The sequence below is a fragment of the Phacochoerus africanus genome, chromosome 12 (genome assembly GCF_016906955.1).
Source record: "Phacochoerus africanus isolate WHEZ1 chromosome 12, ROS_Pafr_v1, whole genome shotgun sequence".
Lineage (NCBI taxonomy): Eukaryota > Metazoa > Chordata > Mammalia > Artiodactyla > Suidae > Phacochoerus > Phacochoerus africanus.
Window position 1 is genome coordinate 73,662,438 of NC_062555.1, and position 26,743 is coordinate 73,689,180.

The 26,743-nt window shown below is 57.5% G+C and overlaps 1 protein-coding gene across 1 annotated transcript in view; it reads left to right on the forward strand.

The window, feature by feature from the left end:
- ADARB2 (adenosine deaminase RNA specific B2 (inactive)) overlaps nucleotides 1-26,743 on the forward strand; it is a 104,238-nt gene that overhangs the window by 12,956 nt on the left and 64,539 nt on the right. The window lies entirely within an intron of this gene.

The following is a 26,743-nucleotide window of genomic DNA, read 5'->3' on the forward strand; positions in this document are numbered from 1 at the left end:
TGGCCGAGCGGCTGCTGCTGAGCAAGGGCCAGGCAGAGGCCTCAGGAAGGAGAGCCGGGCTGGACCCCGCCTCACAGCTGCTCCTGGCCCCCGCCCCGCACAGTCACGCGCTCGCTTCTCAAGGCGCCGCCACCCCTCCCTTGGGAAGTACCTGTGCGCTTGCGTCGGGAAGCGTTCTTACACCACTTTGCAGCCGGTCCTTCCTCTCTCGTAGCTGCTTATTCATGCAAATTGTCTTTGTTGTGAGAATCACTGGAGGGCAGCGCCAATGGATTAGACACAGGAGCTCGAGTCACTTTTGCACCAGTGGAGGAGGCACACCTGGAGCCCAGTGCGGGGTCTGTAGTCAGAACAGGCGCTCGTGAGTTATCGCTCAGACCACAGCGTCTTCGCCTCACAGCCCCGCGAGTAGAATCTGCGTTGGCCTCAGGACGTCACACATCCACCAGAGAAACTAGGGTGCCATCCAGACTCGGGCACCTTGAGGGGTTCTGGACAGCAAACCAAACAGATGCACTCAGACAGAACCCTTCTGTCAAGTCACAACTGGGAGCAAGCATCCATCCGTCTACCCATTATCCATCTATCCATCAGTCATCCGTCCGTCCATCTGTCCATCCTTTTGTCCATCCATCCATCTGTGCATTATCCATCTGTCATCCATCCACCCACCCATCCATCCATCCCTCATCCATCCACCCACCCATCCATCTATCCATCCATTTGTCCATCATCCAGCCATCCATCTGTCCAACAAATGTTCGTCTGACTCTGGCGAGTGCAGCGCATGCATGGGCATGGTGGCCGTCGGTCTGCTCCCCACAGCTCAGCTGTGTGAGGGACAGAGACCATCGAACAGGGAACCCCAAGAGGAGGCAGACGTTTCTTCCTCTACCTCTGCCCCCAATTTCTTCATTTATTTTTGAATATTTACTGAACATTCTAGGAGCAGGTTGGAGGGATTTAGCCCATAACCTCCACGTGTCTTGCCTTTCGACCTACCCTCCAATAATGCACAAGCAAGGTAAAAATGGGTTTTTGCAAAGAAAGCCCGGCGTTGACAGGAGCCCTGGCCAGAAATGCTGCAGCCCCACTTCCCTTCCTGCCGCCTCCACCTCCTCTCGTCCTCTCCTCTTCCCGCCTGCACGGTGTCTCTACCCACCGTCTGTAGCTCAAAGCTGCCACCAGCTCCCTTGCCACCCCCGCAAGGCTGCCCAGCGCCTGCATCCCCCACCGCCCTCTCCAGAAGGTCCCCTCCGCATGGGCTGTGGGCGCCCCCTCCTCTTCTGCCTGACACCGTTTAGTGGGCCTCGGGCCTCCTCCCGCCCCCCGTGCCGCCAGCCCGGGTGAGAGTTGAAGGATGTCGGTGAGTCCAGGCCGTGATGGCTTTTCCTTTCATGCTGTCAGCCTGAGTTCTCACGGAGCAGGAACCAGGCGGCACCACTGCTTTGTAACAGTCATTTGACCCCCGAATGCAGCACATCAGTTAAAGCCGCAGCCACTAAATTAGTTTTCTCTGACAGCCCGCTAACACCCCGCGTGGATGATGGAGGGCGTGGAGCAGCGGGAGGGCTGCAGACCATGCATCACCCCCGGCACGTCACACATCACACGAGGGCCGTCCTGAAGGCTCCCTCCCCACCCCAGCTTCTGCCCTGGGCTGGGTGGGGCCGGGTGGGTAGGGGCGCAGGACCAGGCACCGCCACGGCTTTATTAAATTCAAGTCCCACCTTGGACTGGATTCAGGGACTGAGCTTAAAAAAAAAAAAAAAAATCCAGGGATCCCTGTACATGCTGCCTGCTTTCCTCCCCGGCCCAGCGCTGGCTCCACCGCATGCTTCCCGCTCATGCAGGTCCTGGTCCCCGAGACACCACCTTTGTTATCTAACGGGGTCCTTAGCACCTGTGCCGGGAGACACGCCAGGCGCTGCCAGCCCTGGCAGGGCCCCCAGAGCCGCCGTCCAACCTCTCAGAAAGGGCAGGTCCCCACCGTGGAGCCGAGGGCCCTTCCTGGGGCCACCGCGAAGGTGGCAGCAGCATCCCCTCCTGGCACAACAGAGCTTCTAGAAGCTCAGTGTCTAAGGGTCCCTGTCCAAAGTCCGAGTTCTGCCCCACAGGGTGTGGGGCAGGCCCGGGTCCAGGCCCCATCACGGCAGGAGAGAAGAACAGCTGGCATCTCTGGGCAGCACTTTGAACCAAAATCTGAGTCTCGTACAGATGACTCATCAGAACCACCTGAGAAGCTCCCTCTTTAAGAGGCGGAAAAATCAGTGAAAACATGCAAATGTGGTGGTCGGGCGAGAGAGTGTTTAAAACACAGCTCTGGGCCGGGCTGCGAGGGATCCAGACAGGATCCTCGAGCCGAGTCCCATGCAGGTGCGCCAGAGGCCCCAGGTTATTCGGCCCCCGCTCAGAGCAGATCACGGCGGGGTGGGGGTGGGGGAACGCTCACCCTGTCGTTAGGACAACTGAGCGAGCTCGGCCTCAGGTAAGACCTGCAGGACCGCACCTCCAGGGACCACTGCCCTTGGTCCCCGATCTCACCACCACAGCCACGTGCCGCTCTCCGGCGGTAAAGACGGAGTAGCTGAGACTGGTCTCAGCCTCGATTCGGAAAGAGCAAGTCCTGAAGAATAACATTTTCAATAAAGGTTAAAATCGCAGGCCTCGGAGTTCTCATCGTGGCTCAGCAGAAACGAATCTGACTAGGATGCGTGAGATGCAGGTTCGATCCCTGGCCTCGCTCAGGGGGTTGAGGATCCGGCATTGCCGTGAGCCGTGGTGTGGGTCACCGCTGCAGCTCAGATCTGGCGTTGCTGTGGCGGTGGTGTAGGCCGGCAGCTACAGCTCCGATTCGACCCCTAGCCTGGGAACCTCCACATGCAGCAGGTGCGGCCCTAAAATGACACACACGCGCAAAAGACCTCGATTTCTGTGCTATCTGATTTCCAGCTTCTCCTCGACCCAGGGGTCTTCTCAGAAGCAGGCCGTTTGTTCCTTGGGCTTCATGAGATCTGACTTCAGGCCTCTCAGCCAGAAGGACTGTGACTTGATTAGATGCTCAGGACGCGGTGCAGCCCTGAGTGGCGGGCGCTCTGCAGACGCCGGCTGCTGAGGAGACTGCAGAGCCGGGGTCGGGGGTGAATCCTCAGTTTCCTCTGGGTTAACGAGAAACTTTGAAGCAACCAGGAGACCAGTCAGAATATAAATGCTCACGACCTGGGACAGCGTCGTTTAAAAAAGGGTCAAGTCACCAAATCTGCATCTCCTGCTCTTCACTCCCCACCCCAGCATGAAAACCGAATTCCCATCGGCGTTAAATTCAGCCGGAAAGGCTGCTCCCTCCGCGTCTCCGCTGCGTGGACACAGGGGAGCCTCCGCGTGTGACGGAGCAGCAAGTGGGTGGCGTTGCGGTGACGCAGGAAGGGCGCGCGGTGCCGCGCGGTGTGCTCGTCTGAGAGCCGCGGGTCTGTGGTCCGGTCCGTTTCTCTCTCGCCCTGGGGATGCTCCCGTCTGTGCCCATGTTGGCTGTTTTCCGTTTCCTGTCAGGCAGCAGCGGTACTAGAGTCGCGAAGCTTTAGTCAAAGCGATGAGAACGCGTTCTCCCCGGGAGCAGAGCAGGCCGCTCGAAGGCGCTTTGCTGCCTTCGCGGGGGCCTCTGAGGAGCAGACGCCCCAGGCCCATCGGGCCGCCGGTCCGGGGCCCAGCGCCCTTGGTCTGCACGTCCTCTGTCGCCCGGCCCTGCCGTCTGCGCGCCGCCGGGAGCGGAGAACCACGGGAACGGGGGACGTGGCAGACGTGAGCGACGCTTTTAGAGTTTCAGCATCTCGCAGCAAATCAAATCTGGGTCCGGTTCGTGGACTCTGCCCCCAGAACCAGCTGCAGAATCAGTCGTTCTCAGCAGCTGCCCCACGAATGACCGCCCTGTCCTTCCTGAGACAGACCCCCGCTCACCTGTCTCCCTCAGTGGAGGTGGCACCCGCACGGCTGCACCTTGGGACTGGTCAGCGGGAGGGGTCCTCAGACTTGACCTGGGCTTAAATCACAACCGCAGCGTGTGGACATCGCACCTGCTCGGCCTTGAGATGCTCTCACGCTGTCCGCGATGTTTGACGGAGGACACCCGAGAGCGGTGGCCCAGCCAGCTCTGCACTGGCATGCGTCCCGCCCGGCCACTCCCGAACGACCTCAGGAGGACACCTGCAGCTTCACGGGGCCTGCGGAGAGAAAGGGACCTTTCTCGGTCCAGTTACTCCCTCGAAAGGGGCTGGTTTCTTTCAGCGAGACCTCCCTCGTGGCTGCTTTCCAACCGTCTCCCTGGGGTGGGGGGGGGGGACTAAAGCAGACCCCCCCCCATCCAGGGACCCGAGGGCACAGCCAGCCTCCACCTAGAACAGCGGTTCTAGCCACAAAGACCGAGCCGAAGGCCCGAGCCTCTGAGGAGAGACACACCTGGCCTCTGGGACACCCCTGAGCCCCGCGGGACGGCACCTGCTCCCCCATTCCCCTCCCCCCACCTGGACGCATGCCCGCCGCTTCTCCCCAAAGCCCTGGCCTCACGAATGCTGCTCTCCAGGACTTGGTCTTTCCCAATCAAGGCTCCTTCGTCCTCACCACCAGACAGCGGCGCATGGCCTTGGCGGTGAGCCTGGGGGCCCAGGGCAGTGGTCCCTGGAGGCGCGGTCCTGCAAGTCCTACCGGACGGAGGCCGGGCTCACTCCGGGGTCCAGAGGGCGCGGTGAGTGTCTGGGAGGAAGTGGCGATTTCCACGGTCTCGGCCCCGGCGGAGAGGACGCCCGTCACGTGCGTGGGCACACAGGCGGAGATGCTCGGCTCCACCACCACCGCCCCCGCGGTTGAAATTTCGCAGTGCGGGATTCTCCTAAGAGCACACCTCTGTCCTGGTCCACGCAGGCCGTGGGCCGCCTTCCTCGGCCCGGGCTGAGGGAGCACCCGCTGGTTTCGCACAGTCCGAGGCTGGAAGTCCGGGCGCCGGCAGGTTCCCCGTCGGGTGGGGACTCCTCCTGCTTCCACACGGCCTGTCCTCGCTGTGTCCTCCCCTGGAGGCGGGGCGGGGGCTCGCTGGGGCCTCTTTTAAAAGGACACTGACCCCCCCCCATGGGGACCCCAGCTCATGACCTCGTCCCCTCCCACAGGCCCCACCTCCTGCCACCGTCGTCTGGGGCTGAGGATCCCACACAGGAATTTCGAGGTGACTCTTTCGGTCCAGAGCAATCTCTCCATCACCAGCTTTCACTAGAAAGGAGCACACGGGGTGTTTGTGTGCTGCCTTTAAGTGGGAGCAAATCGGCTTTAAATAACCCGGCCACCCCCCTCCGGCCTCTCTAGTCCCTGACCTGCCCCTGGCCGCCCCCCGGGAGCCAGCAGCAGGAAGCTGGCGTGACGTGAGACCTTCTCCTCAGTGGGACCCTCCTCCCTCCCTTTCCTGCAGCCTGGAGTCAGAAGGGGGGGGCGTTCCCCTCAGGGCACAGCGGAAACGAACCCGACTAGGAACCGTGAGGTTGAGGGGTTGAGGGTTCGATCCCTGGCCTCACTCAGGGGGTTAAGGATCTGGTGTTGCCGTGAGCTCTGGTGGAGGTTGCAGACGCGGCTCGATCCCGTGTTGCTGTGGCTGTGGTGCAGGCCGGCAGCTGCAGCTCTGATTCCCTAGCCTGGGAACCTCCACATGCCTCGGGTGCAGCCCTAAAAAGACAAAAAAAGAAAGAGAAAGACAGCGGAGAGGAACGAAGCTGGCGGATGAAGCAGCAATCTGCTCGGTCAGTAAACAGAATCCCTCACATAGTCTCCGGCCCAGTTCCGACGTCCTTGGAGCCGGGCCGGTTACCATGAGGGAAGAACGCTTGGCGAGCAGGGCCAGCTTGGAGGGCACACGTTTGTGTTTCGGTCCTGGGCATGCGGGCGACCACTCACGTGAGAGGGTGAATTGCCTGCCTTTCTGTGAGGTGGGATGCTGCTAGGTGGCAGCTAGGTGAGTAAACGAGGCACCTTGGCACAGGGTGAGCCTTCAGGACAGGTTAGGTGTTGACCATGTTCGCGAGTCAGCGGTAGAAACAGGGCACAGAGAACCAGGCACAGAGGACGTGTGGCATCCTTGGCAAATTCCACATTCCTGCTCGCTGAGGCCCGGTCGTTCCGGCTAAATCCCGGCCAAAATCGGGCTGAAAGATGCATGAAGCATCACCTTGATCAAGGAGCCTGGGATGCGAATGCCCAGAGGAGCAGTTAGAGGGCAAAAGTGTCGCAGGAAATAATTGATGGCGGGAGAGTGACATTCAGCCCGGGGAGATGGTACTGTAAGACAGGCGAGCTTCTGGTGGATGCTAATTGGATTCTCGACCAATTTGGTCCTCGGCCTGTTTGGGACCACAGCACGCGTGAAGGTCAACAGCCACACACGCGACCCGCTCCCTTCCTCCCTGGCCTGAGAGCAACACGCCCGCGTCCTCAGGAAACTGTCCTGGCGCCGGCAGCTCCGCAACTGGCAACTGATGCCAAAAGCGGATTGTGCCAAACCTTTGTGTGTTGGGCACGTGCGCTCGGGGAGGTGGGGGCTGGCACAGATGGACCAGGGCAAGCCGTGCGGATGGAAATTGCTCGACTTTAATGCGAGGGACGCTCTCTTGCTTAATACCACCTGGGGAATTCTCAGTTTGGCACAAATGCGCCCCGCCCTAGACTGGTGGTGGTTTTGCTTTGTTTGGTGGTGTTTGTCTGTTTTTCATCCTTTTTATAATCAAAACAGAAGGAGGCAAGCAGGAAAGTGAGTGGAAATACCGTTCGGGGCTGCATGCATCTTCACAAACTGTGAAATGATGGATAGAGGCTCTGACTGGCTCCCCGAGGCTCGTGACCCCCCCGATGTGTCTTCTGCCTGCTCTCCTGACCCAGGTCGGCAGACAGTGCCGTCCTGACGGGGGCGGGTCCGCTCTGCTGCGGAGCCGACCTGGTCCACTTTCTCCAGGGCCGCAGGGCTTGCTCTGGAGAGAGGCTGTGGGGCGGGCGTGCGTCCCGCAGCCCCGCGGGGCCGGGGCAGGAGACACACTGCAGGCAGGAGAGCCAGGAGCCATCTGGCCAAGAGTTGGAGAGGATCTCAGGAAAGAAAGGAGCTTCGCGTCCGGAGTATGGGAGCACAGAGCCTGCTGGGGATGGGACATGAGGCAGGACTGACCTGGATGGAGAGCTCCCCCCCACACACCCGCCATTCACGGGACCGACTGTCTGGAGAGTGGGCAGGCGGGTGGCCGTGTCTTCCTCCGGCCTGGAAAGGCCTTCGCCCACCTCTCCATCCACCTGGGAACGCGGGGAGCCGTGCCAGAAGACCCTGCTCGGGGTGGGCTGTCTAAATGGGAGAGTCGTGCAATGTAAAAGTGCTTCATCCTTCTACACAAGGCCTCGGAGGACCGGTTGGGCCTGATTTTCTTGTCCCCATATTTTCCCTATGGCCAGGGCTTTGGGGGCGAGGGAAGGTGGAAGAGGGAATGGCTAAAACTGCACGTCATTCGCCAGAGATCTGAAGAACAGAAATGGAAGTGGGGAAATCGCGGCAAAACACGGAGTTTCGCTGCAATGCAGTTATTAGGGTCCAGAAGCAGTGAACTGGGAACGGCCCACCGAAACTGTGCAGCCCAAGGCGCGCACCTTCTGGTTGAATCAATTTAAATACGTGAGGCTGAGCCTCTGACGGAGCGTTGGATTAAGTACTTATTAGGTGGCGTGACAGGAAGGAAAGGTCTGTCACGTTTTAATGCGCTTCCTGCGTCTGATGAAATGCCCGTGGGGTGGGCGCCATCGTCTCCTCCATGTGGGCTTGTTTCAGTGAGTTCTGTCCTTTAAAATAGACGCTTGGAGTTCCCTTTGTGGCTCAGGGGGTTAAGAAGCCGATGTTGTTTCTGCGGGGATGGGGGTTTGATCTCCGGCCTGGCTCAGTGGGTTCAGGATCCGGCTGCTCTGGCTATGGTGGAGGCCAGCAGCTGCAGCTCTGATTTGACCCTCGACCCTGGAACTTCCATATGTCGCAGGGGTGGCCCTGAAAGTGACAAAAAAAAAATAGATGCTTGTGTTCAGGACATGATGACACATGCCAGTGATTCTAATTCACTTGCCAGGTGTCACAGTAGGATTAAATAATAGTGATGCCCAATAATAATAATGCCAAGACAGAGCAAACGTCAGCCCCGGCCAGTAATGCTACCCGTGGTCTCACAGCGCATGTGATGCCCTGAGGGCTGGGCAGGCTGTTTCCTGGGAGGCACCTCCACGGTTGCCCCTCTTGCAGCCTGGCCGTTATCCTGCGAGGCTCTGCCTCAGGCCCTTCGCGTCTCCTGGTATTTGAAGGTGGGAACTAAAACCCATGACAAGGGTGTCGCGAAAGGTCTGGATGATGAGGTGATGGACAAAAGGATGGGTGTCGGATTCCACTCTTAACCCCCACCCCCCGACGTCCACGATGATGTCAGGGAGGCTGGGGCCTAAACACCTGCCCACGTGCACACAGGTTCGAGGGCATCCCCGAGCTGGCCAGACCCAGAGACCGGACCCCCCGCACCCTCCCTCCACCTCTAGCCTACAGGTCCGCTCTCGTTCTCTCCCAGGGATGAACTGACTTGGTCAGTCGATGCTGGGTTGTACATAAAACTCACAACACAGATCTTTAAGTCGGAGGGGTCAGCGTCGTGGAAGTCATTCCAAAGTCACCCCGTTCTGTCGTCTCCCGCCTCCTGGCTGCTGGGGCCTTGAGGGGCTCTCCGCTGTCAGGCTACTGCTCTGCTTCCGTGGGGCGTGGGGAGGGGGCAGGCACACAGCCGGGAGGGGGCTGCTGCTCGGTAAAGGCCACCACCCCTGAGAACCGCTGATGAAGACCAGAAGTAATGAGCTGAAACTTCCCGAAAGAAATTCTCCCCAGCGCTAAGGACAATAATAAAACTCCACCTGACGTGGGGAGCCCTCCGTGGACTGAGAAAGTGTAATTTTTTCTGCGGAGAACTTCTGTGGTCTTCCGGGGGCGAGCAGGCTGCAGGAAATGTCCTTTCCACGAGGAACACCTCGTAATTCATGAGCAGCTGCACCTAAATGGAGTTGCAAAGGTCATTCCTATTTTATAACAAGAAGAAACGTCCAAGGACCCGCCAAGCCCTTCACTTTCCTCCCGCAGCCCCGTGGTGCCCACACATCATAGCACAGACCCGTCCGCCTTTCCGCAGCACCGAGAGTCACCTCATAAATATGGGGGGTTCCCGCCAAGTGTCAGGAATTGGAAGGGATACGGTCATGTCCTTTAGATGCTCAGAGCATTAAATAGGCACCAAGCTTTTCAGACCTGAAGCAACAAGATGAAGATGATAAAATTCATTAAGAAAGTCACAGTAAGCAGGAGAGACAGGCATGACGAGAAGCACACAATTAGGAGGTAATTTGCCGCCCTCCCTGGGGCCGGGCCGACTACGCAAGGGTAGCACGTATTGCGTCAAGACCCCCGCTGGACCCCCAGTGCGTCCTCGTCCTCGGGAAGCAAAGCGCAGCTGGAGATGAAATAGCTCCTGAATTTCTGCATCCGCACATGGAGCGCCGGCACGTTGGTGCCCCCTAAAACGTGGGAACACTTGGAAATCACTGGATTTTACAACCAAATTGTTTTTGAATACGAGCTAATTGTGTTTACGTTTGTCATGAAGATACATGGAAACACACCATGAGCAGTCATCAACCACGGCAGCCAAACGCGAGGGCCGGCCGAGCGCCCTCCGCATCCGCATTCCCGGCTCGCAGCCGCCGCGCTGACGCGCCCGTGGTGCTCGTGGATGAGCCCGGCCCCGAGCTGGTTGCAGAAACAGATGATCCGGATGTGCAGACTTTGCTTTGATGACTTTTGAAATCCAGGAAAAATGACAGCTTTTCCTGTGCAAGCAGGAACGTATTTATTCCTAAGACCTATCGAAACATTTCTTAAGGTTTAGAAAACGCATGAATAATCGTCGGAGTTTGTCCACAGCCCCACCAATGGCTTCTGCCAACAGCAGACCTCCTGGCAAAGACACGGGTTTCCACGTACCCAGCCACCCATCATTTTACAAATACTCAGTGAGCAGAACTCCGCCCAGGCAGTGTGCCAGGTGCTGGGAGCACACAGAAGCCGCAAGGCAAAGCCCTTTGCCCTTGAGAGGTGCTCATAGCTGGTCGATGGCCCAAGGACCCCCGCTTGAGGCTGGCCTGGGCACCACGTTTAAGAGCACAGAGCCTGGGCGCTGACCCTGAAATTACCAAATCAGAGTACCCTGGCTGCCTCTCTACAAGCATCCCAAAGAATTCTCAGTCCTGCTAACATTTCAGAATTAAACTCGGGGAAGGGGTCAAATGAGAGCAAATAATTACAGTACATTTTATTGTGCTTTGTAGAAACGGGCCAGGGGCTCTGTAAAAGCCAAGGACCCCTAAATAAGGAGCCTTCCTCGGCGATGGCACAGCTCGCGTCCTACACAGAGGAGCGGCACGAAGAAGTTCCACACAGCCTTTAAAAAATCCACACGATAAAATAAGAAGTTGGTTCTTACTCTAGCTCACGAGGTTTGGCTTTGTGGGGGGGAGCACTTTCTTATGAAAGGAGAGCTTCAGAATTCCTGAAGAGGACCCACTCTGATTCATCTACTAGGAATCTACCAAGATTCATCTACCGAGGTTGCAGATCTTAGTAAAAGGACCCACATGGAAGTAGCCATATTGGCAAATGTGAATGATGAGCATAATTACATGTATAAACACACATGTGATATGCAAATAATTTCATGTGTTGCGTATACCCAGGAACACAGATAGAACCATCCCCTCCTGATGCCTGCTCTCTTTCAGAAGTATATGGGGTTGATCTGCAAGGCTCCTGGGACTCCACACTTTCCTGCTAATGACACCCCAGCCAGGTTCGTCAGTAAGAAGTTGGATAAAATATCATCAAATGTCTGACCCAAAAGAGGGCCTGCTCACTGTCATATTACAGGTCATTAGCGTATTAATCAGTAAGAAACCGAAAAGCAGCCCACCTGCTGGAGAGCCAGCGAACCACTCTATTCTCCATGGCACACTGCCCCGCCCCCCCCCCCCACGAGCAGGGCAGGTGCACCCCGCACAGAGGCAAGGGTAGCACTGGGGGTTTGGCCGTGGCCACAGCGCTTGGGGTGAGCAGGACCGAGCAGCCTGTGGACAGGGGACCGACAGAAGGCACACCCAGCTTCCGACCCCTTCTGTGCAGACAGACAGCACCCCCCTTGTGAGACCTTCACCCTGTCCCCCCCTTCGTCCCCCCCTTCCCCGCCTCCCCCCACGGCGCGTGTGTGTTTGCCTGTGAGCGTCCCTGTTAGACGCACACAGTCTGCCTGTACACAGCGTCATGTTTGTCACGTGCTGGGAAAGCACATGGACATGTGAGACGGTCCCGTCCTGAGACCAAGTCCACACGGACACGTGTGGACTTGATGTGAGTCCCCGGTTTTGCAGCTGCTCGTGATCAGGCTGAGGAAGTTCCCTGCCATCCCCCATCTGTGGCATGGATCCCTTTATTTTTTAATGTGCGTGTCTGCGTACAGGTCACATAAATAGGGAGGGTAATCTCAACGTCTAGACGTGAAGTAAGCAGCACATGGGGAGTGACTGTTCAGAACATGCAGTCGCAGACCAAGTTTGGAGGTCACTGGTTTCAGACACTGCATCTTCCAGTGTCCCACACCCGCACACAGCAGGTGCCAGACTCTGTTGACTTTTTTTGTTTGTTTTTATCTTTTTAGTGTGTTCACTGGCCACTTTTTTTTTTTTTTTTTTTTTTAGGGCTGCACCCACAGCATATGGAGTTTCCCAGGCTAGGGGATGAATCAGACCTACAGCTGCCAGCCTACACCACAGCCACAGCAACGCGGGATCCTTAACCCACTGAGCGAGGCCACGGATCGAACCCACATCTTAATGGATACCAGTTGGATTCATTACCACTGAGCCATGACGGGAACGCCAAGACCCCGCTGACCTCTGTCCAAATGCCCGGGCAGAAACCGAAGGAGCGGGCCAGACAGACCCTCGGGCGCCCTCTTTGCTGAAGGACACAAAAGAACGGGGATAAAATTCGGCGACTCTCAGGCCATTCGGTACTTCCGGAACAGCCCCAGAAAGAAAGCACCTGCCAGGGGGGAGCCCGCTGAACACTGGACCTGTCCCCTCGGTCCTAGAATCACTGCGGTCACATCTATGTATGTTTGGGGAAAACAGAGAAAAAAGTTGTTTCTTGGAAGGAGTCTGACCTGTTGAGCTCAAGCCCCAGGCCCCAGGCCTCCATCCTGAACAAGCAGCTGAAATCAGAAACAGCATAGCAGCCTTGGCCCCAGCCCCCCCCCCACTCCAGCCCCCCCCCCCCCCCCCCCCCCCCCCCCCCCCCCCCCGCCAGGGGCTTGTGTCCAGCCCCCAGGCTGTGATCCTGAGCACAGTTACCAAAATGCCTCCAAGGGGTAGGAGCCCGGGGAGGGAGAGGGTGTGAGGTGGAGCCGGGAACAGCGAGAGGGGCCTTTGCAGGAAGTCCTGCTCCTGGAGCCTGTGAGGGTGCCCCCCAGGCCGCCGCCCCCTCCCCAGGTATCTGAAAATGCCGGGCTTTCAGTTTCCAAATCTGAGCTATTTTGGACACATGATACATTTAGCAGATTTAATTATTTAAACCCTTAAGAATTGCTGGAACAGATTTAATAGCAGAGGTTTTTCCTATTATTTTATTCACGCTTTCATTATTGCTAACGCCTGAATTTCCATTAGAAATAGTCTGACAATTTCTACATCTCAACTGGCAGCAGACACAGACTAGGAGGCAGCTGCCAAGAAGCTCTCTGTCCTGCCGAAATGCGGTATTGCAGCGTTTTGTTAAATCATTTATCTACAAAGGTGCCACCGTCTGCACGCTTTAGAGTGTGAACTGGGTACCAAATCTGAGCGACGTGTCATAAATTAGCACAGCGACAAACTTCTGGAGCCCCCTCCCCTCATGCTGTTTCTTGATAAGCAAGGTGAAATAAGAGCCTTACATGCAAAGCCCGCGGGGCGACTGTGACCCCGACCTCACAGGGGAAGGTGACAGGCACCCCGGGGACCAGGCTCGGGTCCAGCAACGTCTGCAGAGCGGGAGGGTCGTAGTGAGCCCTGAAATACGGAGTGAGGTTGACCTGTTCCACAACAGCCACAACCACACTAGCTGGCTTGACGTGCAGGAGTGAACCCTTCTAGCTGAGTTTCCAGCTCCAGCTTGGAGCTGGGCTGTAGCTTTGATCACATTCCCGCTCCTGAAAGGCTGCCGGGGGTCATGAATTTGCCAGCCCCCGCAGGTCTGGGAGCGCCCATCTCCACCGCCGGCGAGCACGGTCGCCGCCCCCGCCTCACCTCGGGCATCCGGCGATTCCCCCGCTGAGCCCCGCGTCCCCACCTCCCCCGTGAGGCCGCAGTTTCACGGCCAGGACCGGCCTCCACGTCCGCACACGTGGTCCCGCCTTTTCCGTGTCCCGGGAATGGGGCAGGCCTCCCTGCGTGCTGGTACCGCCCGAGCGCGGTCCCCACCCTTCGCCCACGTCCTGAAGGTGTCGTGACTCCGCCAGACGCCGGACCAGCCTGGAGATTTCGTTCTTGATCACGTGTCTCACCTGCTCAACAGTCCCTCCCGCCTCCCTTTGCTCCCATCACAAAACCACAGCTTCCGGGAACGCAAGGCCTCTGGCAGCCAGCGCTGGGCATCTGCACCCGGCGGCCGTGGGTTTGCGCGTCGTGAGCCGGACCCCTCCCATCCCCCTGCCGTCCCCCTGCCTGAGCAGCGCTCCCCTGAGCCTGCCGACCCCGCCAGGCCTGGGCCTCCTCCTGTCACTGCCTGTCTCCCCAAGACCCCAGCACCCGTTTCTGGCCCCATGCGTCAGTATCACCCACTTTCCTGCCTGTGTCCCCTGCAGGAGGGGCTGTCACCCCCCCACACCTGCATTGGTCACTTAGCCTAAGTGTGGGTCCCCACGGTAGTTGAGGGAGGGGCTCACCCTCCCCTCCTCCTCGTTTCTCCTCTGCTGCTCTTGTAAGAATTGCGTGTGTGGAGCCCAGAAAGCAGAAAAGCACAGAGAAGAGGTCCAGAAGAGAGGCTCCCTTGGGGCCCAGCAGGTTAGGGATCGGGCCTGGCTGCGGCTGTGGCACGGGTTCGACCCCTGGCCCTGGAACTTCTACAGGTGCTGCCAAAAAAGAGAGCGAGCGAGCGAGTGAGGACCTGGAAGAGGGTGAGGAGATGGAGGCGGCTCGCGGGAGATGGAGGACAGCTCTGTCCCCGTCCCTCTGCACCGTCACTCGGGGTCGTTGGGCAACCTGGGTATTTCCGAGTGAGTCAACTGAAGCAGCCACCGAGAACGCCCTTCAACCACAGTGATCACGCGTTGCGGTCTCACGTGTGCTGCGCCCACTGCACACAACAGTTCCTGAAAGTGTGTCTTTAGCTCAAGGACATGACATCTTCTCTGTGGTTTTCACTTTATTCGAGACACCAGAATGGATGAGCTGACCCAGTGGAAGAGGTCGCGTGTGCTTGTGTTCGATGTCCCAAGTTAGAACGTCTTACTAGTTGCCAATCTGCTGGTTTAACTGGTTCTTGCCTTTCCGTTTCTGCTAATTTTCTGGGAGAGATGTGATGGGTAAACTACATCTTCAAAGCAAACGGTGCACATTAAACTCCCAGAAAGCACACTCCCCGAAGCGCTAGAAACCGCCGACGTGGCAGTGGCGGGCGCTTGCGGGCCGGGGGCTGAGCGGCTTCCAGAGTCAAGCGCTGCCCCCCAGTGCCAACGCCCGCGCCCCAGCGTGTTCTTGGGCGCGTGTTTTCAGACGTGCGGACGCCCATGGCTTTACTGCGTCCTGGGCGTCCTTTCTTCCCCAAGGAGTGAGGAGGAAGTGAGAGCCTCTCTGAGTGGTGTCCCCGCACAGAGCCGAGCCGGGCGTCAGAGGATCTCCCTGGAGAAAGACGGTGCCAGGCGAGGGGCCACTGTTGGGGAGACAAGCAGAGCCCCCAAAGCCACGAGTCTTGTGATGTTATTTCAATACCCTTTCTGATTCATTTTCCTGAAAGAAAGAAATATTTAAAGCCAACTTCCAATTATCACTTCACATCTTACACCCGTGGTTGGCAGTGTGTGTTGAGGCAATACTTACAGGTAATGATAATAGCCGTCCAGCTGCTTAGCACAGGGAGGAGAACAGAATGCACTTGGCCGTGGCCACGGGATCCAAATGCCGGGCGTGTGGAAGGCCAGACGCCCTCACCAAGAGCTGACGGAGCTGTATCCTTATGTGGGGCGTTGTCACTGCCCCGCCCTGGGGATCACGCACGAAGATGGACCCGGGGCCAGGACTCTGCCGGCTGGGCTTCTGAATGGTCTGGGGTCGGTATCCACCTGGATCCTCCCACAGAATCCATAGGGTCCTCCACTCTGCAGACGCCCCGACGGGACGGCTTGGGGTGAGTCTGTGTGTGTGTGTGTGCGCGCGTGTGTGTGCGTGCATGCCCTTCACTTGGCACGGCTGTAGACCACACAGCCCTGTAGGAGATGTGACCCAGGGAGGTGGCAGGGACCCCTCCACCGGCATCCCGCAGCGGTTCTGCCTGCAGACCCCCGTGTGCTGGCACCGTTCCCATCCACTCCTCTCACTCAGATTTCCCCGGCTGTGCTTCTGTCAGTTCTGTGTGGGTTTGTGCCACAGTCCGGACACATCCATCAGCACGAGGGTGCTTCATGCTGCCCCTTTAGAGCCACGCCAGCCGCAGCCTTCATCCTGGCCACCACGAGTCCCCTCTCATTCCGGTCGGTAACTGCATCGCGCTGTTCATCGCAAGCGCGCCAGCGGTAGAGTCTGCTTGTGGGCGGGTTGCTACGAGCAGCGCAGTTCTTCGGAGACGATGCAGGCGGCCGCATGCAGCAGCGGTGCCTTTTTGCTGCCGCGTTCCCGGATCACCGGTGAAGGCGGTCATCCTGCCGCGGGCGAACCTGCCGTCTGCACCTTCTCTTCGCCAGAAAGTCTCCTGCTGTTTCTTGCCCGTTTTCTAATTCAATTGTATGGTTTCACTGATGGGTTTTGAGAGTCCCTTGTACACTCTTGGTACTAGTTCTCTGTCAGATGTGTGACTTGCAGGTATTTCTTCCGTTTGTGGCTCATAGTTCATCCTATTAGGAGGGCTTGTCACAGTTCTGATGACATTTACTCCTTCCGTTTTTCCTTTCATGGATGGTGTTTTGGGTGTCAGGTCTAAGAATTCTTCGCCTTGCTTAGATCCCCCAAATTTTCTCCTGTGCTTTCTCTAAAAATCCGAATCTAGGATCTGCTCTCCATTTTTATGCAAGGTGTGAGGAAGCCGTTGATGGGCCGGGGGCTGGGCCGCAGGAGCCCAGAGGGAGCCCAGCTGCTCCAGAACCTTGTGTGGGAAGGCGATCCTCCTCCGTGGACCGGCTCCTGCGCTTTGGGGCAGAGCTGTGGGGGGTCTTTCCAGGCTCGCGTCGTGCTCCACGGATCTGTGCACCTGTGCTTTGAGCGCTGCCGCCCAGCCGTGGTCACGTGGGGTTCTGGACAGCCCCAGGGCCGAGCAGCGACTCCTTCCTCTTCCTCCAGGATGTGCTCCTTCACATGCAAATTTTAGAACAAGTTTGTGCCCCTCTGCAGACATGCCCGCTGGGGGTTGGGAAGAAGGGCCCGGCGCTCCAGGTCGGCGCAGGAGCACCGCCGCCGTCACAGCCGGGGTCCTGGTCCGTGAGCAGCGCGCCCTCCCGCTCACTTAGGTCTTCCTGGACGTCGCCCAGTAGCGCCGGCTGATTGTCCGTGTGCAGATCCTGACAGTGGCTTTGTAATCATTCAGAGCATCCTAAGGAATCGGTGACATCCAGTGACGATGACAACAAGGTTAACTGGCGCCTCCGGGCACTCGCTGGGCGCTAAGCTCTCCGGCGCGTGCATGGGTGTATCAGCTCAGAAGACAGCGTGGCTCCTGGAAGAGGAGTCCCCTCCTTCCCTGGGCCTCAAGCCCACCTTTCCTTCTAAAGCTCTATCCACTAAAAGACATGGTAGCTTCTTTCTTCTCATGCTAGTGTGATGAATTCAGCGGTGTTAGCTCTTTCTCCTTGTGCCAGAGACAGGCCCTGAGCCCGAATCAGGTCCCTCCGTGTCCCCAGTGCCCTCACAGTTACGAACAATATGAAAAGAATTGAAAGTCCCACAACACTGAGTATTGAAATAATTGAAAACTACATTCTTAGCCAAACGTTTTGAGGTAATTTGGATAGGATTCATTATAAATGCAATGCTGTTTCTTCTTAAAGCGAGTGTGCCAAGTACACCGTTTCTCGAGCTCCCATCGTTTGGGACCTAGGAGATTGTACCCCATTTCAACTGAGCGACGCTGTCAAGGGCTGTTCACCCTGATCCGGCCGTTTCCCAAAAGGTCCCAAGGGGCCGAGGCGTTAAATTTCCTCTCTTTCTCCTTCCCATTACCAGCCTGCGACACCGCCGTTCTCTTCTCATCATTCCTTGACATGGTGGTGCTGCCTTAACCAACTAGAAGGACCCCTATATTCTTGCCTAAACCAAAATTCAGGTAGGACACAATAAAGAGACCCAACTCAAATGCGCAATAGTTCAGAGAGTGAGAAAAAGCAGAGAGCGAGAAAGTGAAAGCAGACTTTGAATTCAGACTGAAGTCCAGCTGGCTCTGAAGCCCCGTTGTTTTCTTGCACCCAGCAGTGAGTCTCTTGCAAAAGACAAAATAGTTTCCAAGACGGACGGTGTTCACCAAAGCTTTGGTCACACGATATTGAGTTCTTCTCACCAGCTAAAAAGTGGTGTGGCAGTGAACTCAGGAAAGGGGGTTTGTGGCCCGTCCTTCATGACACCCACCCTCGGCGCCACTCCCCGCACGGCGCAGGCTGGCATTCAGGGGACGGCGAGGAACGCAGAGGCCCGCTCTTTGCTCTGGAACCGAGCTCCTTAGAAATGCCACCAGGGACGGATGGAGCCCAGAGCTTGGGCTGCTCTGGGGAGAGAGAGCAGCAAAGCAGGAGCATCTGCTTCTGCTTCAGCTTTCATCCCACCGCATGGAGGACGCAGCCCGTCTCTCCTTCTGCCCGGCATCTACCCCCATAGTCAGAAGCCGGATGCAGATGTGCACAGATAGAGCTCGGTCCCCAAACACTTGGACGGAGCATGAGTTTTCTGCTCGCAGGAGGGTGTCAACACTGCAGTGTAATTCTTAGCGGGCATCTGAGACCAGCAGGTGCCTGGCAGCAATGGCTCCCGGTGGGCTTTCCCAGTACCGCACGCAGGCTGGGTGCGGCCTGGGAAATGAGGGAGACGCCCTGGACAGGCTCCCCGCCCCACCGACCACGACTCTGCAGAGAAACGGTTAGGACCTTGCAGACGGGGACGAGAGATAGACCCACGGGGTCCCAGTCCCGTGGGAGACCGCATGGAGCCAGGGCCGGGCTTCGGGTCCAGGTGACGCGTGTCAGTTTTAACTTCAGAGCCAGGAGCCCATCAGTCTGGCAGATGGAAGTCAAATCGAAGCCTGTTGTCTAGGAGATGGGACTTCACATTTTTTAGTGAAATCAGAACACTTAACAGTAAAATAAGTTCCGACTGAAGAACTAGCTCCAGTAAGCCTGTGCTGTCTCGGGGCCCAACCTGAGCGAGTTCGTTACCCCCATAGCTACAACCCCCCCCCCCCAACCGAATGTCCCCGACACCTGCCTCCCTGCCCTTCTGTGCTCTGTCTTTCCCTCGGGGAGCAGCTTTGTCACCTGGCCCCTGCGGCACCGCATCATCTCTCCCGTTACGGAGAAAGGAAAGGAACTTAGAGGCTCGGCAGCCTGTCAGCAAACCCCACCTTAGCCAGACGAAGGGGCTAGAAAGTCAACACCGGTCCCTGTGACCCCTGCGCAGACCCTGATCAGCAGGTGTTTCGAGGCTAGAACCCTCGGTTGTGCCGGCCAGGTCGTTCTTCCCAGCCTGCGGGACAGGACCTGCCACCACCAAGGCCAGCCCTCACCTGGGCTCCGAGCCTGGCCTCCTCGAAAGGCTCGCGCAGAACCAAAACGACACCTGTGTGAAGTCATTGGAGAGGTGCAGGCACCAGACCCCAAGGCTGGTGGATTCATGTATTTGGACAAATCACTGCCTCCTCTCTTTGAAAATTCAGACACCCCCGGAGCCCCACTTTGCTGCGGTGAGGACAGCATTTACCTCCTTCCAGAGACCAGCTCTGGTCTCCGTGGGAGGAGGGGGAGGGCTGGCGAGGGACCCTCCTGGGCCCAGTGTCAACACCTGCCAACAATCTCAGAGGCGGCACGCGCATCCTTCCAAAGGAAATCATTGCTGTGGGTGAGCGGAAAGGAAACCAGCCGGGAATTCAAGCTCCCCCTTCCACTGTACTTGCATTCTCATCCCCAGAGGGCCAGGCATGTCCTAGCAAACAAGTGAAGCAGCTAAAGGCAGGGGCCACGCCTAGGCCACAGCCGCCTGGCGTTCAAGGCAGAGGTGACACAGCGCGCTTGTCCCCAGTCCTCCAGGAAAAGCACCACCTGTGATTCGCTGGAGAGGACCCACTTTTCTCCAGCTCAGACCGGAGAGGGAGCTTTGTGGCGAGTTCTCATCATTGGAGTTACGCCGGTTTGACCGTTTTGTTGGAGATCTTGCTAATCCACGTCGTTGGCCACATACCTCTTTCATTTCATGTGATTATGACGAGGGGTGTTTGAAACAAATTTTTAATTTCTATGTCATCAGTCGGTTGAATTTATGATGTATTGGTCTGCTTTTTAGCTTTGAAATATCTTCTCCATCTCACCGCAGGAAGCTTGGTAAACCTTCACTGGGGTTTGCTTCTGCTGTTTTCAGATCTCCTCCCTCTTGCGATAGACGGCGAGGCAAAGGCAAGAGTACGCTGGCCTACCTGTCATCCTAAAACCTTTCCAAATGATGATGCCTTACCTCGTTAGGACGGCTCTCCCCCTTGTGCATTCGATGGGCAGTAATGTCCTGTCTTATGGGTCTGGGCTGCTCCTTGAGCTAGTTTCACATTGTTGTAGTAGCTGTTACTTTATGGTGTGTCAGCCTCTGTCCCTTTTTAGTCTTAGTTTCTAGAATTTTCTTTATAGTCTTCAGCCAGGATTTTGGAAGGGACTATATGGCAGACATCAGAAATCAAGGTCACGTGTCCTGTTTATAAGCCGTTGATTCTGTCCATTCTTGCTTTTCTATTAAAACAGTTGTCGGAGTTCCCGTCATGGCACAGTGGTTAACGAATCCAACTAGGAACCATGAGGTTGCGGGTTCGATCCCTGCCCTTGCTCAGTGGGTTAAGGATCCGGCGTTGCGGTGAGCTGTGGTGTAGGTCGCAGACGCGGCTCGGGTCCCGCGTTGCTGTGGCTCTGGCGTAGGCCGGGGGCTACAGCTCCGATTCGACTCCTAGCCCGGGAACCTCCATATGCCGCGGGAGTGGCCCAAGAAATGGCAAAAGGCAAAAAAAAAAAAAAAAACCAGTTGTCGTGGGAGGCGGTAACACCAGTAGCCCCGCTGGAATTGGCGGGCATGAGGGAGAGACTCTTCCGTGGCCGGGTGGAGGCAGGTTCCCTCCCGCGCAGGGATCCCATGCTTGGTCCGCCTTTCTCACGCTCAGCAGCCCGTCAGAATTCTCAGAGCTCTCCCAAAGGAGCTGCCCTGAGCGCAGGAGGGAGTCTGCCCCCCTCCTACCTGCCGGGGACGGTGGGGAAGAGGCCGCCGGAGATCAGCGCCTGCAGCAGGCCTGTCCCTCCGCCCTCCCCAGCCCCGAAGGGTGCCCTGGCCTAGGCCTGGACCGTGTTGGGCTGTCGGTCAGGAAAAAGAACGGATGGAGGGGGAGTCGCCCACTGCTCTGGGGCGTCCGCTGCTTCCGCTCCGGCCTGGGTGCCCAGCCCGCCCACCTCGCCGCTGGTGGCATCTCCCCAGCGGCGGGCCCTGCGCCCCGACGCCCTCCCAGGGGCGGGCGTGTCTGTTCTTCGTGCTCCTATAGGAAGCTCTCGGAGCAATAAAGACAGGAGGTGTTTTACTTTGTCTAACAAAATTATGGCGTTTTCTCCATGGAATGACGCTGCAAACAGTTCAAACCCATTCGGATGGGGTGGCCATCCTGATAGTCACGTTTTCATGGGGGGGGTGGGGGGGGTGTCCAGCAGGAGGCCCGCGCGGTCTCACGGGCAGCGAAGGATTTCAGAGCAACCAGACCCTCACCGTGATGTGGCGGGGGGGGCTAGGGGGTGACACGAGGAGCACGTTCCATGGGGGGAGGGGATGCGGGATGGGGGAGGGGATGCCGGGAGCCGGGGAGAAATGGACCCCCCTCCCTCCCAGGCCGCCAGCTCGCCCCCGGCCCGTGGGATCCCCGGACCCTAGGAGAGCAGAGGGAAGCCCCAGCAAGGCTTTGAGACTCAGTCTACCCAAAGCCACTAAATCTGGGCCCACATCTGAAGGGGGTGCCCGGGTAAAGTCCTCCAGAGTCCTCACACCTGTCAGTTGCCCAGATTTCTCCATTTCTTCCTTCCCTAGAAATAGCAGAATGGTGTGAAGTGCCCCCTGTGCTGGAGGGTCCAGGCCGCGGGTCACCCAGGAAGCCCGGTGCCTGGAACTGGGCTGTGGTGACAGTGTGACCTTTGGGGTCCCCAAGCGGGCAGGCCAGTCAGTGAGTCAGGGTCGTCCTCTCAAGGAGAGGGACGGGCTGGAGTCGTCATTTTTACTGCGCGTCTGCTTGCCTCCATTGCCCATGTCTCCTAACAAAGCAGAAAAGTGAGATGTAAGCACCCGGGAGAAAAATACAAACCACAAAAATAGGCTCCAGTGCAAAGCAAAGGGGGGAGGCAGTCAGCAAAAACTGCTGGCAGGATGGGCCCGGCAGCAGACTTTCTAAAATGGCATTATTTTCTTTTGCCATGGCAATGCCCATAAACATGATTTTCCTGCAGCCCGAGCAGCGTACCCGGGAGGAAATGGACCCGTTCTTAGACAGGGGTGTGCGGGGAGAAAGATGGTGGGGCTGCACATTGCACACAACATGCACACGCACAGCGACACGCATGTCCAGACACACGCAGACCTGCAGCCCGTGCTCCAGGACACAGAGCTCAGCACAGCTCTCGTTTGCAGCAAAACCATGGAAATCTGTCATTTCAGGACTTCGTTTTCAGGGCTAAATGCAGTGAAGAGCTAGTTGAGTTTCAGCCAAACAGTGTTTTCATTCACGTGAAATGGAGACTTTCGAAGCCCCCATCACCTTCTTCAGGCCCAGACCAGGGTTCATGGGGGACCTCTCGTCCCCAAGATTCATGAGGCTCTGCCCTGTTGTGTGACTGAATGAAAGCCGCCCTCCCCTTCTTGAACACAAAGGAGCTAAAGGTATGACAATTTTTGAACTCCTATCCGGGGCAGGAGGAAAATCAATAACTCTCAGAGTGCTTGGGATTATTTTAGCTCCTCCAGCAAAGAGGGGCTCATCCGACAATCACACTGGCATGAGGCGTGTGCCCCCGCCCAGGGCTGCTCGCAGCACCTCGCATTCCCCACGGCACACCACACCGGGATTCCAGATCTCACAGCCTGGCTCCAGGCCCCAGAACCACCCACCGGCCTGCCTCTGGCAGGGACGCCTGACTTGTAGGTGGAAACAAATCCACTTTGGAAATAAAATGCCAAGTGGGAGCATCTGTGTTATTCAGTCTGAGCAAGAATGAAATTAAGAACTGCAGAGTTCATGCTCAGTTTAAAAAAAATTAAACTTTTAACATTAATTGCTCCTGAACATTTGTGAGTGCCCCAAATCCTGACATAAAAGCTTTAATTTCTATGCAAAGCAGATAGGATGATTGAGTTATAATTAAAATGGTAATTATACCCTTAATGCGCCATATTTGACTTTTCAAAAAAATGTTATGCTCCAAGAAAAGCTATTTAAAGATCAGAGGGAAATGTTTGAAAATGAATGTATTCAAGACATTTTAAATCTTTTAAAATCCAGTTATTGATTTTTACATGCTTTCGAGTGTAGTCTAAAACATTTTCTTCATTTATTTTGGTCGATGGAAATAATAAAAAATCATTGGGACGTGAAAAGCTTAAACGAAGGCAAGATTCTGGAGGGTGATATTTAATGTGATAAATATTTGAAATGTCGGGGCGGGGGGCGGTGCTCAGGCTGACCACTGGCCGCTCGGAACCCCCACGGCGGGCACGCACCCGAGCGACGCCCGCACCGGCTGCGGAGGTGCCCCCTGGGCTCAGCGCTGCAAATATGACATTTCCTTTGATCCTTCATCGACTGTTTAGAATTTAAAAAGAACACCTAAAGCCATAAATCAAATGTCAGGTGCAAGCCTGGTGGAACCATATCAATATTCTACCACGTGGGGCTCGCTGGGCGGCCTCGGAACATCGTCCAGGCCCGCGCTGGCGTCCAGGGTACCTGGAGCGCCCCGGGCAGCGGGCAGTGAGTGTGGAAACCGTGGGCCCCTGATGCAAGGAAGGCAGAGGCTGAATAAAGCCCTTCCTCTGCTTCGCAGCTCAGGTGGGCGGAGACTCCGTGGGGCAAGGCCTGCAGGGGGCGGGGCCTCCTCCCAGACCCTCCCCGAGCAGAGCCGGGAGGGGAGGGGCTCCGCAGTGGGCCCGCCCCCTCCGCCCTCGCGGAGGATGATTGACAGATGGAGAGGAGCCGGCGGCCTCTAAGGAGCAGAGGTCCTGTGGCTTCCCCATCAGAATTGTTCTAGGTGGCCCTTTCGTTCCCTCTTTTCATCACGAGAGGAAATCATCAACTCCAGAAAGTTCTACACCAGCTGTGAAATAGGCGGGAGCCAAGAGGCCCCCTGAGGTTTACGCTGAGCAGCACAGGGAAGCAGCCCGCGCGTTGGGCCCACTGAGGTTTGCTTTGTTTTTCCCTGAGAACCTCTGAACCTTTCACATTTCGGAAGGAATAGTTCCCGCTGTGCTCGTTTGTGGGCGGCGTGTCTCAGCCCTGTGGGGACTTTATTCACATGTCACGGGGGGGGGGGTACGCTCAGCTCAGAGGCGGAGACCCTGCCCCCGCCCGTCTGCAGCGGGAGTGCGCAGCCTCACCACGGGCTGGGGGGGCGGGATCCCCGAAGGAAGGGGCACGCTGGGCTGAAAGCCACTCATCAGCTGGGCTGATCGCCGTTTGTAGGGACTTCCTCCCAGGCCTCCTGCAGGGCAGCAGTGGTCTCCAAGTGTGGGCACGAGCTGGCTGCAGGCAGGGTGGGCACCAGGAGTGTCGGAAAGACGCCACTGCTCTAAGAGGGGGCGTCGGAGGAACCGGCTGCTTCATGGTTTTGCCGAAAGACTGGGCCACAGTGTGGACACACGAGCAATGTTCTGACGACCGTAGCGGGACCTCTGGTGTACAAACAGCCCTGAGTCACTAGCCCGTCCTGTGTCGCTGCCCTGAGTTCTCACCAAGCTCAGTCTTTCCTTTCTCCAACAAGAGCTGACGCTAGAAACAACCCTGCCGAAAGTTCCAGCAGATCCAGACCCCGGATGTCAGAAATGGGGTCACAGCCAAGGTCGAGCTGTGATTTTGAGCGTGGCCAGTTGGCTGGAGAAGCAGGCTGGCCACGGGCGACTGGGAATTGCACAGGCTGCCACTGACAGCGGCCCGCCGCACAGTTGCCTGCCAGCGTCCTGTGTAGACGAGAAGCATTTGGCTTCCGGCCACGGCCCTGGATGATGGGCGGGGTGTCTGCTCCTGGGGCCCTGAGTCCGCTCCTCCCTGGACGGTGGGCCGAGGACGCCCCCTGCCTGCATCTTGCCTGTCGTCTTCCACTTGTCTTCTTGCTGTTTTCCCGGAAAGCCCTGGCAGACCCACAGAACCCAGGCCGTCCGCCTGCTGGCCCTGCCGCCCTTTCGCTGGACAGCAGGGACTCTGCCACCTGGAGGGACATGTAGGAGTCCCTTCCTGCAAATTAACAGGCGCCTGTGACTGACCCCACCCACAAACCCAGACGACACAGAAGTGACTGGTCTCTGCAGGGACACACCCAGAGGAAAATCAGGAAAAGTGGGGCCACTGGGTCCCCATGACCGTATGTGGGCAGGACCCCTGAGTGCACCTCCAGTGTCAACAAAGCTGTGAAATCTGATCTGTGTTGAAAGAGCAACATGAGGAGGCTCAAGAAAGGCAGCAGTGAGGCCCCTCCTGTCCACGTCCCTCCTGCCGGGGTCCCTTCTGCCAGGGCCCCTCCTGGGGGCTGCTGACTAGAGCTGACAGTGGCCCGTGGACCCTCGGGGCTGGGGTATCACTTTGGATCCTGGAAGAGGGAACACGTTGCCCTTGATTTCTGTAAAGCTCAGAAGCTACAGTGCAGAGCCTGCATCTGGCAGGAGCTGCCTCTGCCCCTGCAGAGGGTCACCTCAAAGCCACCGGCTTTCGCCCTGGTTGCTGACAGCTCGGGACAGAAAACAGGTCATCGCATCGGGGAAAAGTGGCTGCCTGGGAATCCGGGAGCAGGCAAACAGGAAAGTTATTTTTCTGTTCCATTTCACCTCCAAGTTGAATTATTGATTTCAGTGCTTTATGTTCACATGAGTTTATTTGAGCGACAGATGCTACTCAGGTAGTGCCGGTGGAGAAATGAGATTCTGGTAATTAAGGATTCCGCCCGGGTCGGGGAGCCGGCGGGATTAGGCTGCTCGCCGGAGTGAGAAGAGACTCTCAGGGGATTAGGACAGTGACTCGATAATTTCTTCCAGTTTCTTAAATTACACTTCAGTTCTCAGGAAGGCTTAGGATCCGGCCCATTGGTTCCAGCAAGAACTTCATTTACCCACACCTCCATCATCTCAGGGCGAGCGAGGCCCAGGCCTGGGGGATGGCTGGGTGCAGGGGGGGCCGGCCAGGAGCGGGGCAGAGGGTCCTGTCCCCAAGAGTCGCTGGCCTGACTGTGGTGGGTGGGAGGGCCCCCGAGAGGACCCAGGAGGAGCCCCAGCGGAGCCCCAGCTGAAGGGGTCTGCCCTCAGGTAAACAGACACTGGCGGACACCTGCCTGCTCTGTCTGGAGAGGAATCGGGTCAAAGCCACAGCTGCTCCCAGGCCTCGCTGCCCCTCGGCTGCCCTCCACGCCCGCTCAGCCTGGTCCCCCCACCCAGGGGGTCACCGGCCGGCTGCCGGGGCAAAGCCCTGTGTCCTGTCCACTTGCTTGCTCAAGCGGCGGGCGCTGGGGGCAAACTCGCTTTGTTTGGTGTGGAGCCACCAGCTGGCCCTCAGGCTTGCACGGGGCCACGGCTGAAGGCGGCAGTGTGGGCGTGAGAAGCCTCCTCGAAAACAAGAGCCCCCGTGTGACTTCTCCGTTTCCCACGAGACCCTCAAAGGCTCTTTGACATGCTTTGGGGGAGCAGCCAAAGGTCGGGGCACCCTGTGAGCAGAAACGAGACTCGATGGTCAGGCACCAACTGGAGACCCACCTGCAGCCCTGGCAGTGGCCGACTTTTTTCTCAAGTTCATTGCTCACCATCTCCCAAGTGACAGCATCAACTACCCCCCTCAGCGTCCCGGAAGCAGCCTCAGAAACATCCCAGACCCGTTCCCGCAGGCTCATCCTGCCCTCCTCCGGGGAGGAGCAGGATGGAGCTTGGCATGGGGTTTAGTCTAGATCCGCAAAATAACCTAATTTCA